This window comes from Amblyomma maculatum, chromosome 1, assembly GCF_055883805.1.
Source record: "Amblyomma maculatum isolate TAMU_Amacu chromosome 1, ASM5588380v1, whole genome shotgun sequence".
Taxonomy (NCBI): domain Eukaryota; kingdom Metazoa; phylum Arthropoda; class Arachnida; order Ixodida; family Ixodidae; genus Amblyomma; species Amblyomma maculatum.
Window position 1 is genome coordinate 164,235,994 of NC_139344.1, and position 27,426 is coordinate 164,263,419.

Below are 27,426 nucleotides of genomic sequence, written 5' to 3' on the forward strand. Positions count from 1 at the left end.
CGTGGCAGTTCGAATGGTCCTCTCCACTTTTGCACGGAACCGCATTTTCCTCCCATATCCAATAAACGGTTTTTAGCGACGCGGCATTGTTCATTTATAAAACAAATGAAGGTACAATGGCGGCATTTGCTAGGTTATAGTCTTTTTTTTTATCATGTTATAAACTTCATAAAATATTTTGCACAGGATGTGACTAAAATCTCACATGAGGAGTTTTTGCACATACCGCTTCATTAGATCGCTGCTGGAGTGAAGGACAAGCAGAGGACAGGGTGTGACAAAACTTTCTTTAAATAGGTATATTTATTGGAAAAAAGATTTTAAATATAAAATAGTACGAATAAACAAAATGCACGGTCTCGGTATCTGACGATGGTTTTAAGTGTTGTTATCACAGTCAAATCTTTCGTACCTTGAGTGTAATCAATAACGAGAAAAAGCGCAATACAGATATGAAAGCCTAAGGTAGTGATGCTATTAATGTGTGGTTGACACTAGCGCCTACGCGATGTCCTGAGTTATGCATCGGCAGCCCTGAAGCCTTAACAGCCGACTTTCTGGTGTCCGCTTTGTGCAGTGGCTGACTCGAATGGCAAACCTCCGCCGGGCTTGCTGCAAGGAAGCGTAGCCGACCTGGGCAACTACGACGAATGTCTGGACGTCGTGGTGCGCGACTTCTACGGCGACGTGGACTTCACGGGCCAGTACTGCAGTCTGTTCGTCAACCCAAGAGGCGTCCCTTTCGTGCGAAAAATGATAGCCAAGTTCCAGGAGCAAGGCCAGCTGACGGTGCGTCTGAAGACACCACGTTTCCTCGTCACTTTCAAGCGACCGCTAGGCTCGCGCGATGACAATTTACTGCGATGACAACAAGAGAGACTGCTTACCAGAATAAGGCTACGTTGATAAGGCGCTGATAGGGGACCGTTAGTTAGTCGATAATCTCTCTAGCGGAGCTTTTTCAATGACAGCTAAATGCTGCCATGACGTGTGCTATACTAGTCGGTGATAAGTTAATGCCAGAATTCGGGCCTCAGCCATCTATCTCGGCGTTATATCACACTGCATTAATATAAACTACGTGCCTACCGGAGCAGCTAAGCACCTCGTAGGTTTTTAACCATTCGTTCTCAGCAGTATCAAGTCATTATTAGCCATCGCAGAGGAACCGGACAGTCACTAACCGAGTTCATGCAAACATGGCTTTGCAGATCCTTCATGTATTCTAAACTAAAGCAAGGAATGTTCAGACGGAGATACTATATTAGTCTTGTAACCGTAAGTCGAAAAATAAGATCTTGTTCTAAGCACCATAATGATTGATGTGTTTTCAAGTAGAGTTTCTGTCCCCATTTTTGGGAGGGGGCACATGTCGATCTCTTGTAAATTATGCATTTTACTAACGAAACGCGTTCATTCCATAATGGAACTTTGATAGCGTTACTAATGGCATCTGCAAAACCCGGATCTTCTGTGCTTTGTGAGAAGGTCTCGAAAACACAGAAAATTTGGATGCCATAGTTTCCGATGCAGTGGTTTTAGTGGTTAGGGCGCTGGACTGCTGACCGATACCTGCTAGGGCGGCCGGTTTTCGGTGGAGGTGAAAAGCAAGAAGCCGGTGTACTGTGCGATTTCAGGAAACGCTAAGGAACCGCAGATGGTCTAAATTTACGGAGCCCATCACTACAGCGACCCTCATAGTCTAAATCACTTTGAGAGGTTGAACCGTACAAAAAAAAAAAAAAAAAAAAAAAAAAAAAAAAACGAATGCTACAGATGTCTTCGGCAGCGCTTTCAAAGTTCCATTATGTAATGAACGCATGCCATTACAAAGTTCCTGACTAGGCACAAAGACTTGTGCCCATAGTGCGACAGTAAGTATCCTACTGAAACCTACCGCATATGCGAACGCGATATCAGATATACAAGAAAGAAGCCTATACGAATTTCACGAGTGCAGTGGAAGTCTTTGGCGGTCGACTCTGACCCCCTGAATTCAGCTTCAGCTGATGAGCGCTGTCAAGGAAGCCGCCAAAGACAGTGAATTCCCGGAATGAGCACCCGCCCTTGCTCCTTCACCCTGCCCACGTTTTGTGGTGCCCTCCCGAAAAAGCTTCCCTGTGCTTTATTATTATTATTATTTTTTTACATTTCGCTCCTAGTACAAGGCGCGTCCCCTCAGCATGCGTGACATTTTGTTAACTGCAGGGCGTCAACGACCCGATGAACTGGCTGAACCAGGACCTGTTCTTCGGCATCCAGCTGGGCATCTGCATCCCGTCTACGTGCTCGGGGGCAGAGCTGCGCCACATAGCGGGCACGCTGCTGCACCGATACGGATTCCACACGGTGGTGCGTGGATGCCAGATCAAGGACTCTCGGCCGCCCAATGGCTACCAGCGCGGCATTCTGTGAGCGAACTTTGCCATGCGCGCACTCGCTAGGCCCACGATTGCCGTGGCTGCTTTCCCTCAACGTTCTTCTTTTTTGTTGTTGTTGTTGTTGTTTTTTTTTTTAAGAAAACAAGAATTGTTTTCGTATTGCGAGAAAGGAGGGTCGCGATAGCTGCTAGATGCTATATGCTCGGCTTTCCTTTTAATATAAAAGCCGAAGCCAGTGTAATTTAGTCCTAGCCATGCGCATATATATATATATATATACATTCTGACGAAGGCTGTTCCACAGCCGAAACGTCAATAAATTTGTTTCACACGTTGGTCTTCATTTTTCACTATATATATATATAAGAAGCCAACAGTCGGCGAAGCCAAGGAAAGCATTGGGGATGGTACTTTGTCTTTTTTTTTAATTTTTCTTGGATAATCACAGAAATATAATTAAACACCGAGTAGAAGAAAAAACGTGCCGATGGTGGGAACCGAACCCACGACCTCCGAATATCGCGTCCGGTGCTCTTTCAACTGAGCTACATCGGCCGCTGTCCCCCCTGCTACTTGCTTGGGTATTTATGTTGCCTGTATACGAACCTTGAGAGTGTTCACCAGCGCCACCCTCAACCATAGCGGCGGACATGGAACGTCGTTTGTTACCTCCAGCGTCACGTAGAACGTGATCAAGAGCGAGGGCGAAAGCTGTGCTAGAACCCTCTTACGCTACCTATGGCTTCAAGACTGCCAGAACCGAGACCCCCGTAAGCTAAAAGCAGATAAATTAAAGGGAAATGAGGGTGCTCGTTATAATACGTGAAGGAAAGAAGCCAACAGTCTGCAACATCCCCAATGCTTTCATTGGCTCAGTTAGCCATTCGAATCGTAAGAAAGAAGCCTGCTCTCTTTTTGTTTCGAAACACTTAAGCTTTAGAACTGCATATATACTGCAAACATAGGCTCCTTGCCTTACTGGCATTTTCCTCAGACTCATCCATCCAATAAATGAGCTTTTCGCGATAAAGTACGTAGATTGCCCTTGTGCTAAGATTGTGAAAGTTACGTGTGGCTCGACAAAAGCTACCTCACTGTGTCAAGTCAGCTGCGTCTCTAGAGCAAATGGGACTCGTTTCTACCATGTGGGCAGCCCATGCACGTATTTTACCCCAGCTCCCTCACCTGCTCACATTTGTATCGCGTCTGCCACTAAGCCACTATTTCACTTCTTCGTGTTTTCAACTCCCAAAGCGCACCTCATTTTGCACATATATGAAGCTGTCCCGCATTGTTAGAGCAGGTTGCACCCCTTTCAACACGCCTTCATGCCGCGCACCCCGTGCCGGGTAACAGAAGCGTCGATGCAAATACCGCTCTCGTCATTATTTCAAATCGGAAAAGAAAATGGGATCGCAGGGACGGAGGGCTCTCGCGAGCGTCAACTACAGCCGTCATGATAACAAAACTCCTGCATGCGCACAGCTTGTGACGTCAGTGCTTTGGGAACAGGAGAGGCACAGCAGGGGGCGTTCATCTTGAGGTCATGCGAGCATAGTCAGCTTTCGGAGTGATGCGCCTTTTACGCAACAGGCAACAGTTTGGTGTAGCGTGCTGAAATTCGAATTTTGAGCCCGTCACAGCGAAACGTTCCATTCTGGTTCATTTAATTTGCTGAATAAAATATTACATATTTTTCAACAAAGACAAGAAGGCGCTAATTTCGCGGTGAGGAAACGGAACTTGTACTACAGTTTTCCTTTCTGTGACGTGCTTTAAACATTGACGCCTTGTTTGACTGTTAGGTATTTATAGGCTAAATTTTTAACCTTTAGAACACGAATTCGCAGAGGTGAATCTTGTCAGGGTAGCGGTTTTATAATCAATCAATCAATCAATCAATCAATCAATCAATCAATCAATCTTTATTTAATGTGCGCAGGAACAACCATGTGGTCTTTGTGCTGCAGCACAAATAAAAAAAAAAAGAAACAAAAATGAAAAAGCACAAACATGTTTACACACACAGAGAGAACACAAAAAAAGAAATAAATAATACATGAAATGACAGACGAAAAGTATCACGGAAAGTAAGCAAACAATGAGTAGCATCACTTATATACACAGTGAGAGAATTTTTTAGCACACCAGGAAATAAAGAAAAAAAAAGAACGGTAGATAGAAGAAAAAAAAAACAAATAACTGACATTGATTATAGTAATATAGAAATATACATAAAATAAACAACCCTTCCAGGCGCAACAAGTGCATGGTACTTAAAACACAGGCTAGAAATACAGAATAATACAATAAAGAAGTAAAATTGAACAAGGGGCAGTAAGATTCGAATATAAAGTTTAAAGTTGAAATATAAGTAAGAAACGGATAAAAAGTAGTTCACGATACAGACAGCATTGAACAGGAGAAAAAGCAAAAAGTGAAGTAAATACAATTTAAGGCTAGAAAGTGGGAGTTTTAAGTGATAAAGTACTATTTAGAATACAACGCTACGAACATCCAATGTAAATGAACAGAGCGAGTTTTGGAAGATGTCAAGGTGAGGACAAAAAGAGTTAAATAACCACTGCATCCTGTCCAGAGGGGAGTGGGAATGAAGAGGAGAAACCTGAAATGGTCTGAATTCCCTCATGCTCTTTCGCGGAACGCGCAGTAGGATGTACTCTAAGAGCTGAGGGCACATAATGTGGCCATGAAGGAGTTTGTACAGAAATATGATATCAAGTCTGATACGACGGCAGTGAAGGGAAGGAAGATTCAGTTGGGTGCTCCTGGTGGAGCGAGAGGGGGAAGTTGCGCAAGGAAAGCGATAATGAAATATCCGTAAAAATTTTTTTTGTACTCTGTCAACCTTGTCCAAGTTCGATTTGCAAGTGCCATTCCAAACAACCGACGCATACTCCAAGACCGGCAGGCATATGGACAGGTACAGTTTTAGGAACGGAAGTGGAGTATGGAACTCTCTCGAAAGTCTGCAAACGAATCCGAGTGTGCGCATAGCCCGCTGAGCAATGCGGTTAGTGTGAGAGGAGAAGCTGAGGGTGCGGTCAAAAAGTACACCAAGGTCATTAATTTCATCAACCCTATCCAACAGCACAGAATTCACAGAATAATGGTAGAGAAAGCTATGTGTTTTACGAGTAAAGGACACAACCCTAGTTTTGGAAGAATTGAGGGTAAGTCGATTCATCGCACACCAATCAGAAAAAGCAGATATGTCCGATTGCAACAACACGCAATCTTGAAAAGAATGTATTACCTTGAATATTTTTATATCATCAGCATAAAGAAGAAACGAGGAGTTCTTTATCGCCGAGGAAACATCATTAATAAAAACGGAGAAGAGAAGCGGGCCTAGTACTGAACCTTGAGGAACTCCACTCGTTGCAGGGTAAACGAAAGAAGTCTGTCCATTGACACTGACAAAGCAGAAGCGATCAAGGAGATAGTTGCGTAGGAGGGCTACGAGAGAGACTTCAACGCCAGAGAGTAGAAGTTTTTCAAGAAGTAGTGAGTGAGTAACAACGTCGAAAGCTTTGCTCATATCACAGTACACAGTGTCAACCTGACCCCTCTGAAGGACTGCTGCAGAGGCATACGTCATAAACGTGACTAGGTTGGTAGAAGTAGAGCGACCCGACATGAAGCCATGTTGATTCGGTACTATGATATGTTTGAGATGGAAGGAAAGTACGCTGTGCAAAGCTAATTCGAAAAGCTTAGAGGTTGCACATAGAAGAGAAATCGGACGATAATTGGAAACATCAGATTTGTTTCCAGACTTGAAGACAGGAAACACGCGTGCCATTTTCCACACGCGAGGAAAGGCAGCATTTTTTAAACAGTTATTAAATATGGCAGTCAGTACTGGTACGAAGATATAACTGAAGGCTTTTATTATGGCAGCTGGAATGCCATCAGGTCCAGGAGACAAAGAAGGTCTCAGACGCTTAAGACTCTCATATATAATAATAATAATAATAATAATAATAATAATAATAATAATAATAATAATAATAATAATAATAATAATAATAATAATAATAATAATAATAATAATAATAATAATAATAATAATAATAATAATAATAATAATAATAATAATAATAATAATGATGAAAGAGAACTGAAACAAAACAGCAAACATAGTGCCCGCCGCGGAGACTTATCTCTAACCGTAACCACCCACTTAATCTGCAGCGTAAGGAAACGAAAGAAACAGGGGAGGATATGGGGCGGCAAAATTGAAGATAGGTGGGATAGAGATAGTAGATGAGGATGGAGAGGAGCCCTCTAAACGGTGGAGGTGACATTCGAAAACGACCGTGTACTGATATTTTGGCGCATGTTAGAGAGGCCCGGGTGTTCGAAGGTTTTCGAGAGAGTCTCCACTGCAGTGAGCCTCAAAACATGTTTGCGTGCAATTGACCATCTCTCTTCTTCGGTGTTCAGCCGTTTATATATTTATACGCAGGTACAGGAAACCGCAGCCACGATTACGTAGAAATATACATAAGGTAAAACATTTGCGCTAAGGCGTAAAGCTCCGCTAAAGCGGCTTGAGGACGGTCCGTAGCGAAAAACTTCTACGGCACCTGTGTACCTGTCGCGAGTGCGAGCGCTGGATCAACGGCCCTTAAGTGCAACTATACACAGCTCGTTGCTTCTCGTGTGTAACGCCCCTAACTTGCTTCGTTGACGTAGCCGCACATTTAGCCTAACACCCGTCACGCTGTTACCTTCGCTGAAGGCACCGCATTACATAAGGCCCCGCTTCCGCCCTGTCAACACTCTTTTGTGTTTGCGTGCCTGTCTGCACTTTCGAAAGTGCGCCGGGGGCACACCTCGTTGAGTAAAAATAAACACACCCCATACCGCGCACTCGTACACGCCCAGAGGGCAATAAACACATCTACTCAACCGGAAACAGCGGCGGGAATGCTGCTCTCTGAGCGTGAAGTTACGGGAATTGTGCCGGTTGCGCCGCCGCCCTCTCTGCTCCTGTCTGTGTCGCTTGTGCCGCTTACTTTCCAACCTCAGCTGAAGTATTTTTTTTCCCTGCCATTAGACCATTTAGTGCACTGATAAAAGAATCCCCCAATTCTCAAAGCCTGCAGTTGGAGTGGTTTCGGTCATTATATGCCTGACACCGAAGGCACAGTGCTTACAATAACAGCCAGGCGCTCCTTCATAATGTGTGCAAAGGATTTCTACCCTGTGATATTTTTATGTTAAGCTTTTTTTAACAGTTTTCAATTATCTGACGCCATAGAAGCTGGAACCGTCATTTGTTGGAACCTTGCGAAGGTAAATTGGAGGCCTTACAGAGAGCGAAAAGATCTTGGCCCAGAAAACTTGCAATGGAAACGGACAACGGCACAGTCCGATTGCCAGCACTGGACTAAAACCATACCTTTTTTTTCATTACAAATCTACAGATGACATCCGGTAAATGGGATATTCAAGATGGCTTATCAGCGTGCGCAAAGGGCGTAAAAGCTCCTTATGTGTTCTGCGCTTCTACATTGTTAAAGTGTACACACCAGTGCAACAGTACACTGTATAGCGTATCACAGTGACTCTATGCCGCATACTATAATGTACAGCTAGAAGCAATATAAAAGGGAACACGGGAGCGTGTGGCCTCCCCGCTTTTTAATGCTCTGTCCCCGACAGGATGTAAGGATCAGTGGTATAGAACGCCTTCAAACTAAGCTTGGTCGGCTGCTCTTTCCGAGCACTCCCCATGGTGCCACCCATTCTCGTCTTGTGTTGGTGGCAGGCTGGCAGCGCTTTGCAAGGCGCGGAGGTCACGCGCTCCCCTGTTCCCTTTCATATTGCTGCTAACTGTACTTTACAAGAAGGTGATGGATAGTTATTCGGTAATACGACAACACGTATACCATGTCCTGCGGGTTTCACAACTGTCGTCTATATATAAATACCATGTATATGTGCATATATATATATATATATATACTGTCGGCGTCTTCATATATATATATATATATATATATATATATATATATATATATATATATATATATATATATATATATATATATATATATTCAAACAGGATGTCACACAACTTTCCCGATTAACTATTTTATTCCAACAGTTTCGGACGGTGGACCGTCTTTCTTCAAGGTAGAAATGAGAATGGAGAATAAGTCCGCACATTACGCCACTGTTAGGAGAGGGAGAAGGAATTCTCGCTCTCCATCTTTGGAGAAGCAAACATTACTGAATAGATAGAAAGGGCGAAAAGCTCCAGTTGATTATTGGCTGGTAATGCAACAAAGACGGAGAGAGAAGACAAAAAAAAAAAAAGGAGGGGGGGGGGGGGGGGGAGAGAGAGAAAAGGGCAAAAAGAGAAAGTGGAGAGCCGACGAATGTTACATACGCGCCGTGCTTCCACGAAGACGACACTAAAAGCAAGACAAGTCTCCCTCGAAGGAAGCCAGAAATTGAGCAAAGGTTCAGAATAACATAAAAATAATAATAATAATAATAAAAAATAATAAAATATGAAAAACAGACAACGCGAGCATGCACACCAGGACGGCCCGCTCCCCAGCGGTGCAGGTGTTCAAGAAAACCGTTGGGATAAGAGTTATGTGTTCTAGACGGAGTTGTTCCACCCCGCGACACGCCAGCGATCGGAGCCAGGGCGGCGCGCCGCCGCGGCGACGAAAGAGCCGTCGGCCAGAAGCGCTCTCCCGAAACCCGAAACCCAATGTCGCAGCCGGGCATTCGCGTCAAGTGGTTCCCGCGAGCGTGTCCTAAGTGAAGACGTGTGTTGCGGGATAGAAAACCGACCAGAGGGGGGAGGCCAAGGAGCTAAATAACGAACAGTATAGTTTGCGTGAGAAGGAGGAAATTCTTAGGAGCGGGCAAATGGGGGGAGATAAAGGCCTCGTCTATTAGTTATGTAGGCTTTTCAGAAAGGCAAAGTTGCCCAATGTTTCATTAATTCCATTGGTTAGAGTCTGAAATTTGTGTATGAAGTACGATTCTCTTTGTTCTCTTTGTCGATTTGTTTGGAAACCTGATTGAAGGAGAATGACCCGAATGTTTTCGAAAGTGTGGTTTGGAAGGGACAGGTGCTTAGAAAAAGGGAGATTTGGCTGTGTGTGGACGTGGGCCTTGTGGTTATTGAAACGAAACCTGAATGGTGTTTCGGTCTGGCCGACGTATTCCATGCCGCACACACCGCAGCTTAGCATGTATACCACATTGGCACTGTCGCAGTTCAAGGATTCTTTGATCTTAAAGCTGAAATCAGAGAAGTTGCCCTTTACAATATTTGTCGCCTGCACATGATTGCAAACTTTACAACGTGGTTTTCCGCACGGTTTACATCCGGGGTTAGGGTTAGTATTGGCGGTCGTTTTAGATTTAACTAACATGTCCTTTAGGTTTCTATACACTGCTCTCGGTGGCTGTTTGAAAATGGAAGACAAGTGACTGCTTTGCTGGATTATATTGAAATGTTTCGAGAGGATATTATTAACCCGTGGCATGTTTGAGGAATGTGTAAGAACGAGGTTTGTTGGCCTGTCGTTCTGCTGTGAGTTTTCAAAATTGATTATTTCATTTCTGTCTAAGCCTCGAGCTTTCCCAATAGCATCATCAACAATGAAGCGGGGGGTATTCCTTTTGCAGGAGATTTGTTTTTAGTTGCTCCGCATGGCGGTCAAAGTCCTCTAGCTCAGAGCAAATCCGTCGGAATCTATGGGCCTGTGAGTAGGGTATGCTGGTTTTACAGTGGTGTGGGTGGCTGCTTTTGAAATAGGTACTGCTGGCGGTCGGTTGGTTTCCGGTACAGGGTAACGACCGCCAATGCTAACCCTAACCCTGGATGTAAGCCGTGCGGAAAATCGCGCTGTAAAGTTTGCAATCATGTGCAGGCGACAAATATTGTAAAGGGCAACTTCTCTGATTTCACCTTTAAGATCAAAGAATCCTTGAACTGCGACAGTGCCAATGTGGTATACATGCTAAGCTGCGGTGTGTGCGGCATGGAATACGTCGGCCAGACCGAAACACCATTCAGGTTTCGTTTCAATAACCACAAGGCCCACGTCCACACACTGCCAAATCTCCCTTTTTCTAAGCACCTGTGCCTTCCAAACCACACTTTCGAAAACATTCGGGTCATTCTCCTTCAATCAGGTTTCCAAACAAATTGACAAAGAGAACAAAGAGAATCGTACTTCATACACAAATGTCAGACTCTAACCCATGGAATTAATGAAACATTGGGCAACTCTGCCTTTCTGAAAAGCCTACATAACTAATAGACGAGGCCTTTATCTCCCCCCATTTGCCCGCTCCTAAGAATTTCCTCCTTCTCACGCAAACTATACTGTTCGTTATTTAGCTCCTTGGCCTCCCCCCTCTGGTCGGTTTTCTATCCCGCAACACACGTCTTCACTTAGGACACGCTCGCGGGAACCATTTGACGCGAATGCCCGGCTGCGACATTGGGTTTCGGGTTTCGGGAGAGCGCGTCTGGCCGACGGCTCTCGTCGCCGCGGCGGCGCGCCGCCCTGGCTCCGATCGCTGGCGTGTCGCGGGGTGGAACAACTCCGTCTAGAACACATAACTCTTATCCCAACGGTTTTCTTGAACACCTGCACCGCTGGGGAGCGGGCCGTCCTGGTGTGCATGCTCGCGTTGTCTGTTTTTCACATTTTATTTTTTTATTATTATTATTATTATTTTTATGTTATTCTGAACCTTTGCTCAATTTCTGGCTTCCTTCGAGGGAGACTTGTCTTGCTTTTAGTGTCGTCTTCGTGGAAGCACGGCGCGTATGTAACATTCGTCGGCTCTCCACTTTCTCTTTTTGCCCTTTTCTCTCCCCCCCCCCCCCCCCTCCTTTTTTTTTTTTTTTTGTCTTCTCTCTCCGTCTTTGTTGCATTACCAGCCAATAATCAACTGGAGCTTTTCGCCCTTTCTATCTATTCAGTAATGTTTGCTTCTCCAAAGATGGAGAGCGAGAATTCCTTCTCCCTCTCCTAACAGTGGCGTAATGTGCGGACTTATTCTCCATTCTCAATTCTACCTTGAAGAAGGACGGTCCACCGTCCGAAACTGTTGGAATAAAATAGATAATCGGGAAAGTTGTGTGACATCCTGTTTGAATTTAACTCTGGCCCATAACAAGCAATCCATGTCTATATATATATATATATATATATATATATATATATATATATATTCCGTAGGATGGCAGATCGGGCTAGTTGGTACAGGTTTGACATTTTTCAAAAGCTCTAAAACAACATGGACGGAGAAGAAACAGACAGAGACAAGCGCTCCGTGCTTCTCGAAAGAATGCAATGAACCTTGACTTTGTCGCTCATGTACGTTATTTTCTTGGCACATTGTGTAAACATGTCATCTTGTGTAGTGCGCGTGAAAATGAATTTATTTTGGTTTATTCTTGCCCTACCGTCTGCTCTGCTGACCGTCCTGGTTAGCTCAGTCGGTAGAGCGACTGCCCCGGAAAGGCGGTGGTGCCGGGTCCGATTCCCGGATCAGGGCGAATTTTTCTTTAACTACGAAGTTTCTGAGAAAGCTGTATAGCTTTCCTTTGTAGCCGTATGGCTGCGCTTGGGTGGATGCAATGAGTAATTACTCCCTTATTATTTTGGTTTACCGCAAATTCTGATGAAATATTTCTTGAACAATCAAGTTCGTTCTCAAAACGGGGATAGGACTGACGTGAAATGAGCACACATTTTTCGCAGAATCGATGGTACACAACTCATGAAAAGCAATGCTAGGTTGGAGACTCGCACATATCTCGGCGATGTAAATTTCAGGCACTCTTGATATTGGGTTAGCCTCGCAATATCACGATAAGATGGGATGATATCATGTAGCACATCACTACACTTCAAACCTGCACTTTATGTGAGCCAATAATCATGGGACAGTACCGGGTGAGATGACTGAACGATTGAATTGTTTTCATTTTTCCGTCATAATCTTATCAGCGTAGACTAGTAATTCGAAAGAGCTCCAACATGGTGCTGTTACTGGCAGTATTGACCAGCTGGCAATGCAGTTTCAAAGCAGGGCCCAGTATTTTCCATCGATTCTTAAAAAAGTGTGCGCGCATATTTATTTTTTAGTGTCGAGTTGAAGCTAAAACGCTTCCTATTTTTAATATCAGCATATTTTACTTCGGTGTGTATTTTTTTTCTTTCGCGACAAGTTCATTTAATCCTTCGAAAGTGATATTAGCCGGTGCTTCGTGCTGTACTCAGAACATGCGCTGGAAAACGTTTTGGTCCATTAGTATTGGCAGTCGAAGTCACTTCAACAATTTAGGTCGACAGTTTAAATAAAAATTTGCCTGGATATTCGCTGGCTGTTTCCACGTAACCGACCACCATGATGTCAGTGGCTCTCTTAGCCCGTTCTCTTCATAGTTAGCCACGTAACGGTGCGACGTTTTCTTGGACGACAAAGGACTCACTCGAGTATGTGCGCCGGCCCCACGTCCCGCAACGCTGTAGTGCTGCAGCAGCAGCAATGTCTCCTCATTTTCAACGCCGTTCACGTCAGTCGCAAATCAAGCCCTCTCCTATGGTGTGGTCTTTTTTTTTTTTTTTCTTTCCTTCTTCTCTTTCTTCTTTTTTTTTCGTGCCGCTTCGAACACGTAGGGAGAGGGAGATCTACGACTCGCGACATACCAGGAGAAATCGGGAAGGAAAATTTAGTTCTTTTTTCACGGCGTAAGTCGCACCTACTCATACTTGGAGCCACATCGCGGTGAATAAACGGACGGAGGCTTTCTAAGTCTTCCTTAGCAAAGGGAGCGGCGTGGCTGTGACTGAAATATAGGAGGCATCGCTTAGAAGATAATCAGTCAGTCTTTAGTCAGTTCGTCAGTCAGTCAGTCAGTCTTTTTTTATTTGCAGGAAATCACTCCTTCCTGCGAGTGGCAGAGACAAAAGGCATGATTGCCTGACGAGGTCTCTGCCCCCGTAACAAACTAAGCAATAACTCTCTTAACGCGCAAGTAGTAAAGTGTGATCGCTGCAACCTTTCAATTTGGTTTGGTTGATGGGGTTTACGCCCAAAGCGACTCAGGCTATGAGAGACGCCGTAGTGGAGGACTCTGAGCGCCTTGCTTTTCGCCTCCATCGAAAAGCGGCCGCCACGTCCAGGATTCGATCCCGCATCCCTGGGCACAGTAGTCGAGCGCACTGACCACTGCACCACCACGGCGGGGCGCTGCAGCCTTTCATTCTTTTGTGTGTGACAGTGGTCAGACTAGGTCACGTTCAGAAAACCAGAGCGGTTTTAAGTATGATAGGCGTTCATGCTATCGTTACTTGCCATTCAATGTAAGTAAGTTTGTCGGCAAGCGATGACAGTGAATTTCCTCCTTTTTTTTCTTCCTCCGTTTCTTTTTCTCTCGCAGCATATTTCTCAGTGTCCTCTCACTTATCCTGCTCATCGGAACAGCTTACGACGTTACCCGCTATTATCTGCCAGAGGAAAAGAAGAAGCTCCTTCCAGGTAAGAAGGAACAAACGAATGTCCAAGGGGGAGAGAGTAAACTTATCACTCTTATTAAAGAGATTGGCGCTGGAATCGTCAGGGAGGGGTCCTTACTACCCATGTGGCCCAGGATGTCAGCCGGGCTCAAATTACCAATTTCGTTGAACATCCAATTCCGAGCTGAATAAACTGTACCCTTCCTTCCGCTGCTCCTATTGCGCGTTTAATATAATCACTTCAACAGAGCTTATTCGACGGCATTCGATGTAATAGGGTATGATGTGGTTGTTTGCTCACACAAGGAACACGATGGTGACAGCAACAAAGGTTATACGACTTATGTAGATTACCATTAGCAATAGCAAGCATCTGGTTTTGTTATAAACATCTATGGTGCACGCCAAATCGTCCCAGAACACGGTTGTGAAATGATTTGGCCCTTAATTGATATCCGAGTAATCGTGAACAGAAAATTGTACCGACCTCAAATACTATCTCGAATTACTGTATGCATACACGACCCCACACTCCCAATTTATTTACAGCACCCTGGACCATAAATCCGTCTTTGCACAGAATCGACGTGCAGGCTCCTTCATTATATGCGATCTATGGCGAGTGACCACGTCCAAGAAACGCTTCACATGTACAGTCAATTCGTCCCTACAAGCCAACAACTTTGCGAATGTTTCCGGTTAGCTAATACCAGTCCCAACATCCACAACAATGTGCGACTTTTGCTGTGCAGGAAACCATAAGGATTTTTCACAGATGTTAGATAACGTGGGAGTGGCCGAAAGCAAACTACATATTTAGACAAACTAGGCAAAAAAAAAAAAAAAAAAAAAAATCTCATCTGTTGCTCTGGTGTCCCTTGTACTAACCCCACCAGTTCGATCACTTTGTTTGTTTGTACTCAACAACGATAGGAACTATAGCACGATAGACGATGATAGACGACGTGGGCTTCAAATCGAGTCTAAGTATCAAAATTAAAGGCAGCATAACATATGCAGAGCAAAATACATCCTAAAAAAAAAAGAAAGAAAGAATAACCTAACCAAATTCGCCGCGTATTCCAGGACTGCATCGCACTTGCTTTGCTGTTCATAATTTCGGCATTTTTAAAGACGAGTTGCTGAGGGATACACTGCGCCACTGGCACGCAAATCGAAGTGATATCGCTCATTGGTCAAAAGCATCCCCTCGACTCGGCCTGTACATTGGGCGACCAGTTTGCTTCCCTGTGCCTGCATGGTTGTTGCGCGCGCAGAACTGGTGACCAAGGTGCTGGTGAGCTTCTCAGTGGTGGCCAACACCAACATGCTGCTGACCACGGAGGCTGCCAGCGAGTCGGACAGCATGAAGCTACGCTTCATCCACGGCATGCGGTTTTGGAGCTCCTCCTGGGTCATCCTGGGACACACTTACTTCCTCGTCAGCGTCACTGCTCTAGGTGAGGCAGTTTATCGACGGATCTGGGCAACGACCCTGGGCTGATATGGTGTGTGTATGTGTGTATATATATACTATTCGCTAGAGACTGGATACTATAAAAGTGCGCGGCACCTAACGGTGGAAAAGCAAGGGCGCATGTTTGACAGGCTGTGCCATCGTATGACTTCGACATTGCAAGGTCAGCGCGTACTTAGGGCGTCGCCTTGGAATCATGGTAAATCCCTTAGAACTATTCCCAGCATTTTCATGAAGTATTAGGAATCGTCGCGAATACAGGAATGCCGCGAAAGGAGTCTTGCGGCTGTGCCTTTTTGCTACAAAGCTACGTGAGATATGACGCTTGCGCATAAAGCATGCATTGTGGATGATCGAATGCGGCAGGCCACAAGGTATATGACAAACGGCCGCGGCTTGCTAACGTGCTCTTCAAGACTCGCAGTCCGAAGGCGTGTTGTGCGCTAGGCTGATGATACGTGGGCGCGGAGAAAACTGATTCTCAATCCGAGAGTGGTAGCTTCAGTCAGTTTCACAAGCTGGACAAGTTTTATCATTTTTTATTGGTACAATGATTTGATTTGTAAAGGCGACGCATATAAAGTCAGTATATTAAAGGAAACGAAAAACAAAAATTAACCTCGATCATCTGCCATCTCTGGTAAAGGTGTTAAATACTTGGCGTTTATGGGACACCTGAGAGCAGCACATGAAAAGGAGACTGCATCATTCGCACATGGGGACACTTGTTTCAGCTTTCAACCGAGCATGTGCTTAGTACTTGCGAGCGGGTTGGCTAGACGACTCCGTAGACCTCTGGCGCTCCATAGTTATACACAAACACAAAGCACACATGTGTGTGTTGTGTTTGTGTATAACTACGCAGCGCCAGAGGTCTACGGAGCATGTACTGCGCTAGAGATCGAGGTCTGAAATGCTGCCACCCACAGGGCACTCAAAAAAAAAAAAAAAAAAGCATGCTGACACTCATAGAAGTCGACTTACATATTGCACCGCTTTCTTTTGCAGCCGACTCGTTGAACATCATCAAATACCACCAGCAAGCAGCGTTCCTCATGATTGCAAATGCCTACCCCTGCATCCAGACGTTCCTTTTCATCAGGTGAACGACGTTCGTCTTCCCCACATGCGTCTGCTGCTGTGCACAAAATATGCGCGCAGCGAAAAGAACGCTTCGGGCATGCTCAGCCGACATTGTGCGCACAGCTAGCACGTGCGTTTACTTCAAAAATGCTGAAACTGTACTAAGCGCGCGACTGAAGACCCTCGCTCCTTATCAGGCGAAGTACCCTTTGAAGTCGATTTTGAGGCAGGCTTTATAGGAGTGGTTCTCATCGGACAATGCTTTAGCAAACATACGCTAATGGAGCTGGCTCAGGAGTGTCAATTCAGTGCATTCTTGTGCCGCGCCGAGACGCCTAACTGCATCTTCTTCAAAGCGCAAGATGAAGCCGCGATGCCATACGCATGGGGCGTCGCTAAAAAGCTCCAGAACAAGCGCCCTAAATTATACGTCGCATTGCATGCTAAAGTGAACCTATGACCGTACCGAGTTTCAAACTGTTTCTGTTTGATTATCCGCACTGCAGCTGTAAAAACGTTTAGCGGCCAGAGGAAGAAGAGTGACGATGACTTCCCACTCCAAGGGAACATATCCGCGCTCCACATTTGCACCTAACTTCATACAGCCCGCGAACGACGCACTGCGAAATATGCTGCCGACAACTTACGAGTGGTCCAAGACTCTAAAAAATATATCTATTTGTCAGTACACTTTGACATGGATAGTGCTTTACGACTCATGTCTCCGAAAGATAAACAGGGCCTATAGCAGACAGCGACAAATCTCACCAACAAATACCAGAGCGCTCTAGACGCGTGTGTGGACGCTCGTACCATCCGCCGCGTATAGCTGCTCAGCTGCTGAGTGTATACGGAGGCGCAAGTCCGTATTTAGGTGTGGCAGAAGACGACGCCGTGGCGCGGCGTACTTGAATTTCAGAACAGGGTACAAAACTTTCGATTTTGAAATTAGTAAGGAGCTTTCCTCACGGCGTGCTTCATATAGTGTGCATCATGTGGCCATGACACGTAAAAATCAGTCAGTGTTGCCGACAGATTTATGTGTTATGTAATGCACCACCACGTATACGCAGAACAATAAGAGGTTTGCCGCGAGCAGCGGAAAATAGGCATCAGGCGGTATGGACGCTGCTATAGTGCAAGGCGCAGTACTTCGTAGGCGGCCGCGTGTACCTTTTACTACGTCGCTATAGAGTGCAAGTAATAAACTACTTACTTCGAGAGCTTCCTTACAGGGCTCCGAATGATCCATGAGGCGTGAGCCAATTTACTTATAACACCTAAACGTTCCTCAATTGTATTTCATTATTTTTTTTTCCACAGTGGATTCCTTGTGTCTTTTAATGTGCTGAAGTACCTCAAGGACTACAAGGGTACTCTGGCCGTTCCTGTCGCCCTGCTGCTTGTCCGTCGATACATCAGGTATGTACATCGGCCATGTCTTGAAATGTTTCCTGATGAACACTATAGGAAAAAAAGAAAACACGTGTATGAACCTAAGTTTGACTCCCATACCGACTGTCTCGCTCATTGACTGTCTCTATATTTCCCGTCATTGTGTGCTGAACGTTGATACGCGTCTTTGCTGCTGACCTTTTTGTGTGATCATGTACCAGGTGTCCCGGCTATATATAACCACGGTTTTAAAGAACAGACGGCGTGTTCTAGTAACGTGACTTTCTGTTCACCGAAAGCCGAGAAAACTATCTTTGAGCTTTTGTTCACGAATGCACACTCCTTACCTTGCTTCCAGTTTATATCTGTACAAATGCATGCTTCTAAAATTTCTATCGCGCAATAACGGCTATACTGCCTTTAAAAGAGCTGCCAATCAATGCAGCGAATGCAGTCGATCCTGGATCTACCGAACGCTCAGATACGCCGAAATTTTGTTTATTGTTGTTGATATCGAAAACAAAAAAAAAGGAAACAGAACATCTCCTTTAATATCCAATGCAAAAGTATAGGACTACTGTTCGCATCTACCGAACTTCAGCGGAACAATCGATGCTTTGAACTGCGCGCCGCGCCCCTAGAAGGGACGCTGCTCCTAAATGCACCTGTTTCTCGCGCGCGAAGACGGGTCGGGTGGCCGGTCTTGAACACTTGCTGGTAACGACAGCGTTATGTGACCGCTTGACGAGGTGAACGTAGGTGTGCTTGAGGGTGGAAATATCTCTCTTGTACACTTTTCTTTTTTCTTTTTTTTTTTTTTTTTTTTTGTATGCCACATCACTGGCATGCGGAAAAGCCACGACAGGGTTGGGTTGGCTCACTTCACTGTCGAGAGCATTGCTGAAACCAACCGCACGTCAGACTTAATCAGATTATCCCGTTCATAGATAGATTGCAGGTAGCCGGATGAAACATTTTACAACATGCAGTGGTTAACTCCAGAGCACTGTGTGCTGCGGCTTTTACGCGAAGCAAGTTAGGTGTAGCAATGCTAGTGACCAGTGACGCAGTGGGAGCACTTGCTAGCCTGCGAGGACGAGGAAGTGCAACGATTTCTCATATGCCGAGCCACAGTGGCAGCAGTGAAGTACGGCATCCTGGACCAAGGATCGACTACGGCGCACAAATGACCAGTAAGAGTCACGAACACCTCAAATATGTGGCGAAGGTTTTCCATCCATCCAGTGCCCTGTCAGAACATCGGTGGGTGGCATGTCGCTGCAAGAAGCTCGTGACTAGCTTGGGTGCAATGCACTGTTGCTTTTTGGTTGCAGATAAGCTGATGTGTATTGCCATTTTTATACCCAGAATTATCAATACCGCTATTCCGCCCTTTTCGAGTTAGATATAACCGGGTTCGACTGAGCTTAGAGGACAGGTCAATAGAGCTCACATGTTTGATGGATGAATGGGAAATTACGCCTTTTTGCCGCGTTCGCGCAGATTGCAACAGCTGAAGCTTAACTAGCGCCTCATTCCCTTTATTCTTTTGCGTGATTCACTAATTGATGAAATCGCTAATCGCATTTATGTGCAGCATAGATTTAACGACAACACTGAAACGGTAGCCGTCAATATGTTCCCTAACCAACTGGTCTCCTAAACTGCGGCATGCTGATGACTCCATGGCCGTTATACACGCCTTCCTCCACATAATCGGTCAAAAGCATCGCAGCATTTTCACTGCTTTCCCAGTGTTTCCGTGGCACCGCATACCCCTTCGGTATCGACAGCCGCTTATTCTGACTAGAACTCAGCCGTGATCAGTTGGCAGCAAAGCAACTAATTATAATTCGTTGCCAGACAGTTTACGCGTGTAGCATGTGCGGATTTGACAAGCCCGCCTTATGTACTTCTTTTATCGTTAAACATTCACTGTGGATAATAACAAGTCGATCAGTCAAAGAATAGGTCTAACTATAACACAGACGTTGCGGTCCTGGTCTCATACTTGCTAAGTGGAGCTGTTGTGGCACCTACCGTATACGAAGCACCTAGCGAGCGCGGATAACAGAGTGACACCCTCTCACACTCATACTAGAGTTGTTTGTGCACTGAGCGACACTCCTTTTTACCATTTCACCATTTCACCTCTTCATCTCTTGAACTGTTTGGGGTTTAAACTTGCAGCTCTTCCTTTAGCGAGATTTACGCTCCCAGTTCTGGTATAGTTTTCTTCAGATTCCGAGCCTTCCCGCTGGCGCGCAGGATCACTGCTCCAGTGATGTTCGTAGTGGCCGTGTGGCTGCTGTTCCCGCTGTTCATCACGGGACCTCTCTACTCTGAGTACAAGGACGTGCTCTTTGGCCAGTGCGAGAAGAACTGGTGGCGCGTCGTGCTCCACATCAACAACTGGATCCCCTTCTTCGAAATGGTACGCGCTCCAAGTCGACGTCCCGCGAGCCACAAAAAAGGCGGGAAGCTGGGCGTCAGCGGAGGTTCTCCTAATAAGGGACGCCCGCGATACGAGGAAGCACGTAAGAGAGAGAGAGAGAGAGATAAACAATACTTGCGTGCGGGGAAAACACTAGGCATGTCAAACGGCGTCAAAGCTACGAGCAGCTTCCGAATCGAATATGCATATATTACATTCGAAGCACAACCTTCACATCAACCGCAGCCGGAAATGCGACATTGCCGCCGCAGGTTTCTCCCCACCACCAGCGCCGTTAAGAAAATTCCTGTCGAATCCTAGTGAAAATCGATTTTCTGGATACATGACTGATGCAAACCGTGAGAATATGCCGGCTGTCTGTCTACGACACATGCGCTTCCTCGATACGCAACGAATATCGTATGACCATCTACACAGAGAAATCGAGAGTACAAACAAACATTTCTTTTTTTGTCATGAACGGAACGAAAATACGGTTAAGCTTCCAGCGGAAAAACGGGAGGCTCGGCCGTGTGTCCCGAAATGCGAGCGTCTAAGATGTCACGCCCCCTAATCTATCCGCGGTAAAATGTCAGCGTGCACCTATAGTTTCGCGAAAATGTATTTTGTTTAGTGTTAAGCGACTTCCTCAGCCTTGCTTAGCTCGGGAAGGCCATAACCAGTTTCAAAACGGAGTCTGCGTGAGAATGTGAATTAATTTTCGAACCTTTTCTTTGTCAGCTTTCAATTACGCCATTTTTAAAACGTACGCACATTTTTTCCCGTTTATTTTCTCAGTGTCTCGGCCATTTATGGTACATCAGCGTCGACTGGCAGATCTACGCTACCCTTTGGGTCATCCCCATCTTTATGATCAGGTAAGAAAGCTCAAGCACCCTGTTCTGCTTTTATGCAATTTTTAAATCAGTTTACCATTTCTGATAAACAATTTCTAAATATGATTTTGCTGACGTTAAGACTGAGCGAACAAGACTTAAACGTATATTCATATTCGAGAAGCGCAACAAAGAAATTTTACGTTATATTCGCATTGCCTGACACGCTCAAGGGACGCCAGATTGTCAGTTTATCCTTATCTTTCTTATTTTTCACAGATTTAGAATAAAATAAACAAATGGTGGAACACTAAAGCTCTGGCTTTAAGAGTATAACATGACATCGTTAGCGGCTCCCGTTAATGCTGGCTCATAAAAAATGCCCCCCCCCCCCCTCCCCCTTCAATTTCTTTAACGACACGGCAGCATTAATGACTCCTGTGTCTCCGGATACCCTTGAGGATCCCCGTTCGCCTACATGCACTTTACTACTGGCTTAATTATTGATCCCTTAATTTGCCCATCTATTATCCGACACATAATCATTGGCATACAGTCGTCATATATAACTACGTATGTGTGAAAGACCTCCCGACGTGGATATAAAGCCCCGCTTGAACCAAGCCGTACGAACTTGCCTGCGTGGCCTCGGGGAAACGTGTCTAACTCACGATCCAAAAGTCTCGGAAGGTCCGATCCCCCAACTCACCCTCCAATCTCAAAGGAGGTAGTAGAAATGGCAGCTCAAGCGGTCTCGTGACGTCACACAAACCGATGACCAATCAGCGCCCGGTCCTTTCAGCGGCCAGCGACCACCTGTCGGAAGCATGACAGCGATTTTACGCTCAACGCCGGCAAACGGCGAGGCCAGATTTTTTTTAAAAGAACGGGTCCTTTAACGCTGACGCTTTAAAATGAATGAGATGAACAACCAACGAAGTTTAATTTGGACCGTGACTTCTATTTCCTGTGGTGCCATTTCACAGACTTAACTATAAAGTAGTTTCCCTATATTTTATATACTGAAAAAAAAAAAAAAAGACACGTGTAAAACGTGTTGTGGAAAAAAGCGTCAGAAGCGTATATGTGTTAAAAAAATTCGTTTAATTCAGATTTCTTTAGAAACAAAGCGATACCTTGGCAGAATGAATTTTTTTTCTCGAAACTTTAATTGTCGTCACTGCTTTACCATGAATCGTGTGGTGCCCTTTTCTAAATAACATACAGTAAACCAGGATGAAGTAAAAAATAATAAAAAAAAAGCGGAAGCCCAACGCTTTGGCTCTGATTATTCGCACAAGGTTCATCGTGTTCAGCGCCTTTTAGCGCAATTACTAATGACGGCGGGGTTGCGAAGGACATCTATTTCTGGTAATAATTTTTATTTTCTTGCACGCTGTTCAGGTACAAGAAACTGGGCTTCGCCCTGCTCATCCTGGTTGTTCTCGTCACATCGGTGGTGGTCGCAATCCAGACACGTCTCTACGACTATGGACCCACTGCCATTTACATCGACACCAACATCAAGTGAGCTTCGCGCTAATCATAACGACGTCGATGCAGGGCGCTTCTTACACGCCATTTTTTAACCAGTTGAGAGGGTGGCAGGCTCATATGCAAATGACGTGTAAATTAAGCTAAGCCCAATCAGTGTATCTATAAACCCAGGCAAGAGTTTATGAGTCTCAGCTTTTTATTTTTGCATTAAAGTACCAAAAGAAACTTTTCATGCAAAATCAAAGCGATCTTTAGCGAGCGACTGAAGCTTTAAAACCGCAAGTTTACCAGCAGGTGTGCCTTATCTAGACGCGTCACCTACCGTCTTTACAACGTGTGAATTATTATAAAAATAATACCCGCAACGTCATTTACAGTTGTCATTTTTCCGACTATCACAAGTAAGTGCAAAAACAAATACGCTCCAGGTGCCTTTCCAGGCTTCCACACATCCGTTTTATGACTTACTGAAGCGGCCAAGTAGATGTTAGCTCCAATTATTATCCACTCATTTACATATACTGCCAATCCCGTCCAGGATTACTGCACAAGAGCGCATGAAAGCTTGACGGGTATACATGATAAATTATAACGACCCAAATTTGGGAGCATGTTGGTGTTTTTAGCAAGAGCGTAGCGGATTGTACCACACAGCAGTGAAGCACAAAACCAAAGAAAGTGTTTGATAATATTCTAAAATATCTCGATTGCAAACGTAACTCACAAGGTATGAAGGAAAATTATGCTTGTATCTCATTAGTATGTTTTATGTAAATGGTTTGTCAGTAATGATTACGAAACAGTTATTTATCAATTAAAAACATTGTTTCCTTATTGCTCGCGGAAAAAAAAAATGGATTTGTAACAGTCTGTAGAGAGGTGTACTTGCCGGAGACGTACTAGCGTAGACGTATACCGGTTTGCCGGACCCCTCCTGCGCACGCGCATTGACAGGGGTGAGTGCCACCGCGGCCACTGCGCCTTCGCGGGGAAAGCCTGGTAAGTTGGTATACGTCAACAATATTACGTCTCCGGCAAGGTAAACCTCTCTATAATAAATTGGGTGTCCGGTTAGGATTTGTGAGTGCTTTTGCTTCACGTTCCTTGTTTTGTTGCAGGTAACATAACTTCATGTATCTGTGTTTAGCTCCTTGTAAAGTAGCTAGTGAACCTTAAGCACCCCTATTTGGATGCACATTCGGTGCCGAAAATAAACATTTTCGAGTAGCTCAGTTCAGCTAAATGATTTTTTTTTTTTTGATGCAGTAAAATGAGAAGTGAGCAAAGAAGATTTTTTTTTTTTTTTCACGCACGACAACTTGTATCAGAGAGCATTTATATAATGCGTAAGAAAGTTTCGAATAAGCTTAGTATGCTTTGTGTGGCAAACGTTTTCTCTGCCTAATAATTTCGGCATAAATTTTATTCCGTGGCTAGCTGAAGCTGTTTCAACTTGACCGCTTCATTAAATATAAGCGGATGCACATAAGCCTAACAGTTAAGGTTCCTGAATCATACTCCATTCTGCCACTTCTTCAAATAGCGAGTAAAGCATATATGTAATGATTATGCATGAAAGAGCTTCGCATGCTTCCAGGAAGTGAAAAGTATTTCGTATAATACGAGCCTCGTCTTTTAACCTATCGCAGCAAGACTATAGATGCTGGCAACCAGGTGTACTTCAAGCCCTTCGCTCACGCCGGAGCCTTCTGCGTCGGTATCGCCACGGGCTACGCTGTCCTGGCATTCGGAGCTATGAAAATTAACCTGGTAAACTCATCATATTGTTTTTTGTCACGTGTGTCCAATGAGCATTAAATGAAAAATGTGCAGTGAACTGGGAGGGGGGAGGGGGGGGGGGATACTACTGCAGCAGTCGGCGAAGGAGGAGGGTTGGCCGAGTTACGGAGCCGAGCGAGGCATTGGGCCCTTCGGACTACGACGTCGAGAGGTGGTCGTCGCGGCAGAGACGGGTTGATGATCGTGAAAAATGGACATTTTTTCAGGCAGAAATGAAATTGGGAACTCTCTATACAGGACAGAACAAGCGCTTTTATACGCTGCATGTTGCCCATAGGGAAGTCCTCCCTTCCCAAGCGGGGAAACGTTTCGACAACTCAAAAGACCGCGTAATACTGGCCCCTGGCGCACGAAGCCTCGGCATTTGACATGCTGAGTGGTGCAGACTGTTTAATTGTGAGCACATTTCAAGGAAAACTAGAGTGGGCATGACAAAGGGAGAAAATATACAAACAAGCACGTTTATCTGCGTTTTCTGTCCTGTCCACTCTGCGCAGTTTTTATTGAAACGCCTGTTCCCACGCCGACAGCTCCGCTAAAGGGTGTATGCCCTCGTAATCGCAGGCCGCATGCCTTAGGACACATTCCTTCCAAGGCGGTTATTGGCAGTCAACGGGTAAAGGCATCTAACTTAGAACGATAGCATTCATTTGTGTAGAAGGCCAAACTCGGTCCGGCTATAGGGTTTAACGTCGCAGGGCGACTTAAACTATGAGAGATGCCGTAGCAGAGGGCTACGGAAATTTCGACCACCTGGGGTTTTTTTACGTGCACTGACATCGTACGGCGTGCACACGAGTGCCTCACTTACCGCCCCCATCGAAAAGCGGCCGCCGCGGCTGAGATTTGATCCCGAGTGTTTGGTCAATAAGTACGTCGGTTTGGACTATTTGGTTCATAGCTGACGTTGATTCTGAGGACGGCGCGAAAGGGACTACAAGGTAGGACCACGAAAATAATAGGGCAGCTAGGCGCCTGTTCTGTTGTTTTCGTGTTCCTCCCTTGCCCTCGTCCCTTACGATCCGTCCTCGGAATCAACCGCGTCTTTGGGTTCAGCAGTACAGAGCTAATTTGCCGAATTGACTCCGGGTTTCTCGTGAAGAGCCGTTAATCCGTGTCAATTTCCAGAATGACACTCGACGGGCGCTGCCTCCAAGTGTTTCATGCGGTCGCCTTGTGGGGCGCACGTGGCCCAGCAGCCAACTCACTGGAAGCGAATAAATTAGACTTTCCACTAATTCCTGTGAAACATAACACTGTTTTCCATCACACGTCATCTCCGCTGTGCTAATTTTGCCCACCTGTTTAATCTTCCAAGGCCACAATATATGATTATGAATCGGTAAATCTACTCTGCCCTTCTAGATATCTAAACTTGGCGGTTGACCAATAGGCGAATCACGACGAAGGCAAGTCGCAAAGCCGGCTACAAACACAGATGAAAGAGAAAGAGAGAGAGTAATGCCAAAGAGGCTACTGCAGAACGTCTTGCCTTCCGACCGCCTTGCTGCATTCACAAAGTGTACATTTACTTTTATCGTTACAGCGCAAATATTTCAATCGCCACTTCTTTTCCGAGAGCGGCCGTGCAAAAGTGTGTCAGAATTGATACGACAGAGCCCCACGCATCGGCCATGCGCATTTGTGACCTCGCGACAAAAGCGGAACTTCGTTTCAGTCGCTCAGGCGAACGGCTACATATGCCTATCAAATTGCGGATGGGGAAAATTATTCGAATAATTTCTCTTTGGCTCGTGAGGAAAATAAAAAGTGCTTTGTAAACACACACACACACACACACACACACACACACACACACACACACACACACACACACACACACACACACACACACACACACACACACACACACACACACACACACACACACACACACACACACACACACACACACACACACACACACACACACACACACACACACACACACACACACACACACACACACACACACACACACACACACACACACACACACACACACACACACACACACACACACACACACACACACACACACACACACACACACACACACACACACACACACACACACACACACACACACACACACACACACACACACACACACACACACACACACACACACACACACACACACACACACACACACACACACACACACACACACACACACACACACACACACACACACACACACACACACACACACACACACACACACACACACACACACACACACACACACACACACACACACACACACACACACACACACACACACACACACACACACACACACACACACACACACACACACACACACACACACACACACACACACACACACACACACACACACACACACACACACACACACACACACACACACACACACACACACACACACACACACACACACACACACACACACACACACACACACACACACACACACACACACACACACACACACACACACACACACACACACACACACACACACACACACACACACACACACACACACACACACACACACACACACACACACACACACACACACACACACACACACACACACACAAAAAATTACGAGACACTTTGGCGACTGAAGTGGTGAAAGGAGAAAGCCTGAGTGCTGCGTTCTGCTACGCATATTGGCTATAACTGGCGCGACTCGCGGAGCCTCGCGCTGCTCGATTCGCCACGGAATGGGAGACCCACCACAAGCGCCGACCGACGCCTAGTGTTCACACCGGCGTGCGACTCGCTTCACGACAACCCCCTCTCCGAACGAGATTTGAACGAAGAGCCGACTTTCGCGCCTTTGCTACCGTGCTCGGGGTAGATCAGTCCGGACTCATTTCTGGTATGCAATTATCAGCGAGAAGGAAGATCTTATGGTTGCGCCCATCTTTAGGGCTGTTTCGACAGCCAAAAGCGCTCTAGTTCGACGAAGGTGGAAGCGGCGGTGGTG

The 27,426-nt window shown here is 45.5% G+C and overlaps 1 pseudogene; it reads left to right on the forward strand.

Annotated features, from left to right (window-relative positions):
• The window catches only part of LOC146204787 (nose resistant to fluoxetine protein 6-like), a 90,196-nt pseudogene that overhangs the window by 56,857 nt on the left and 5,913 nt on the right, over positions 1-27,426 (forward strand).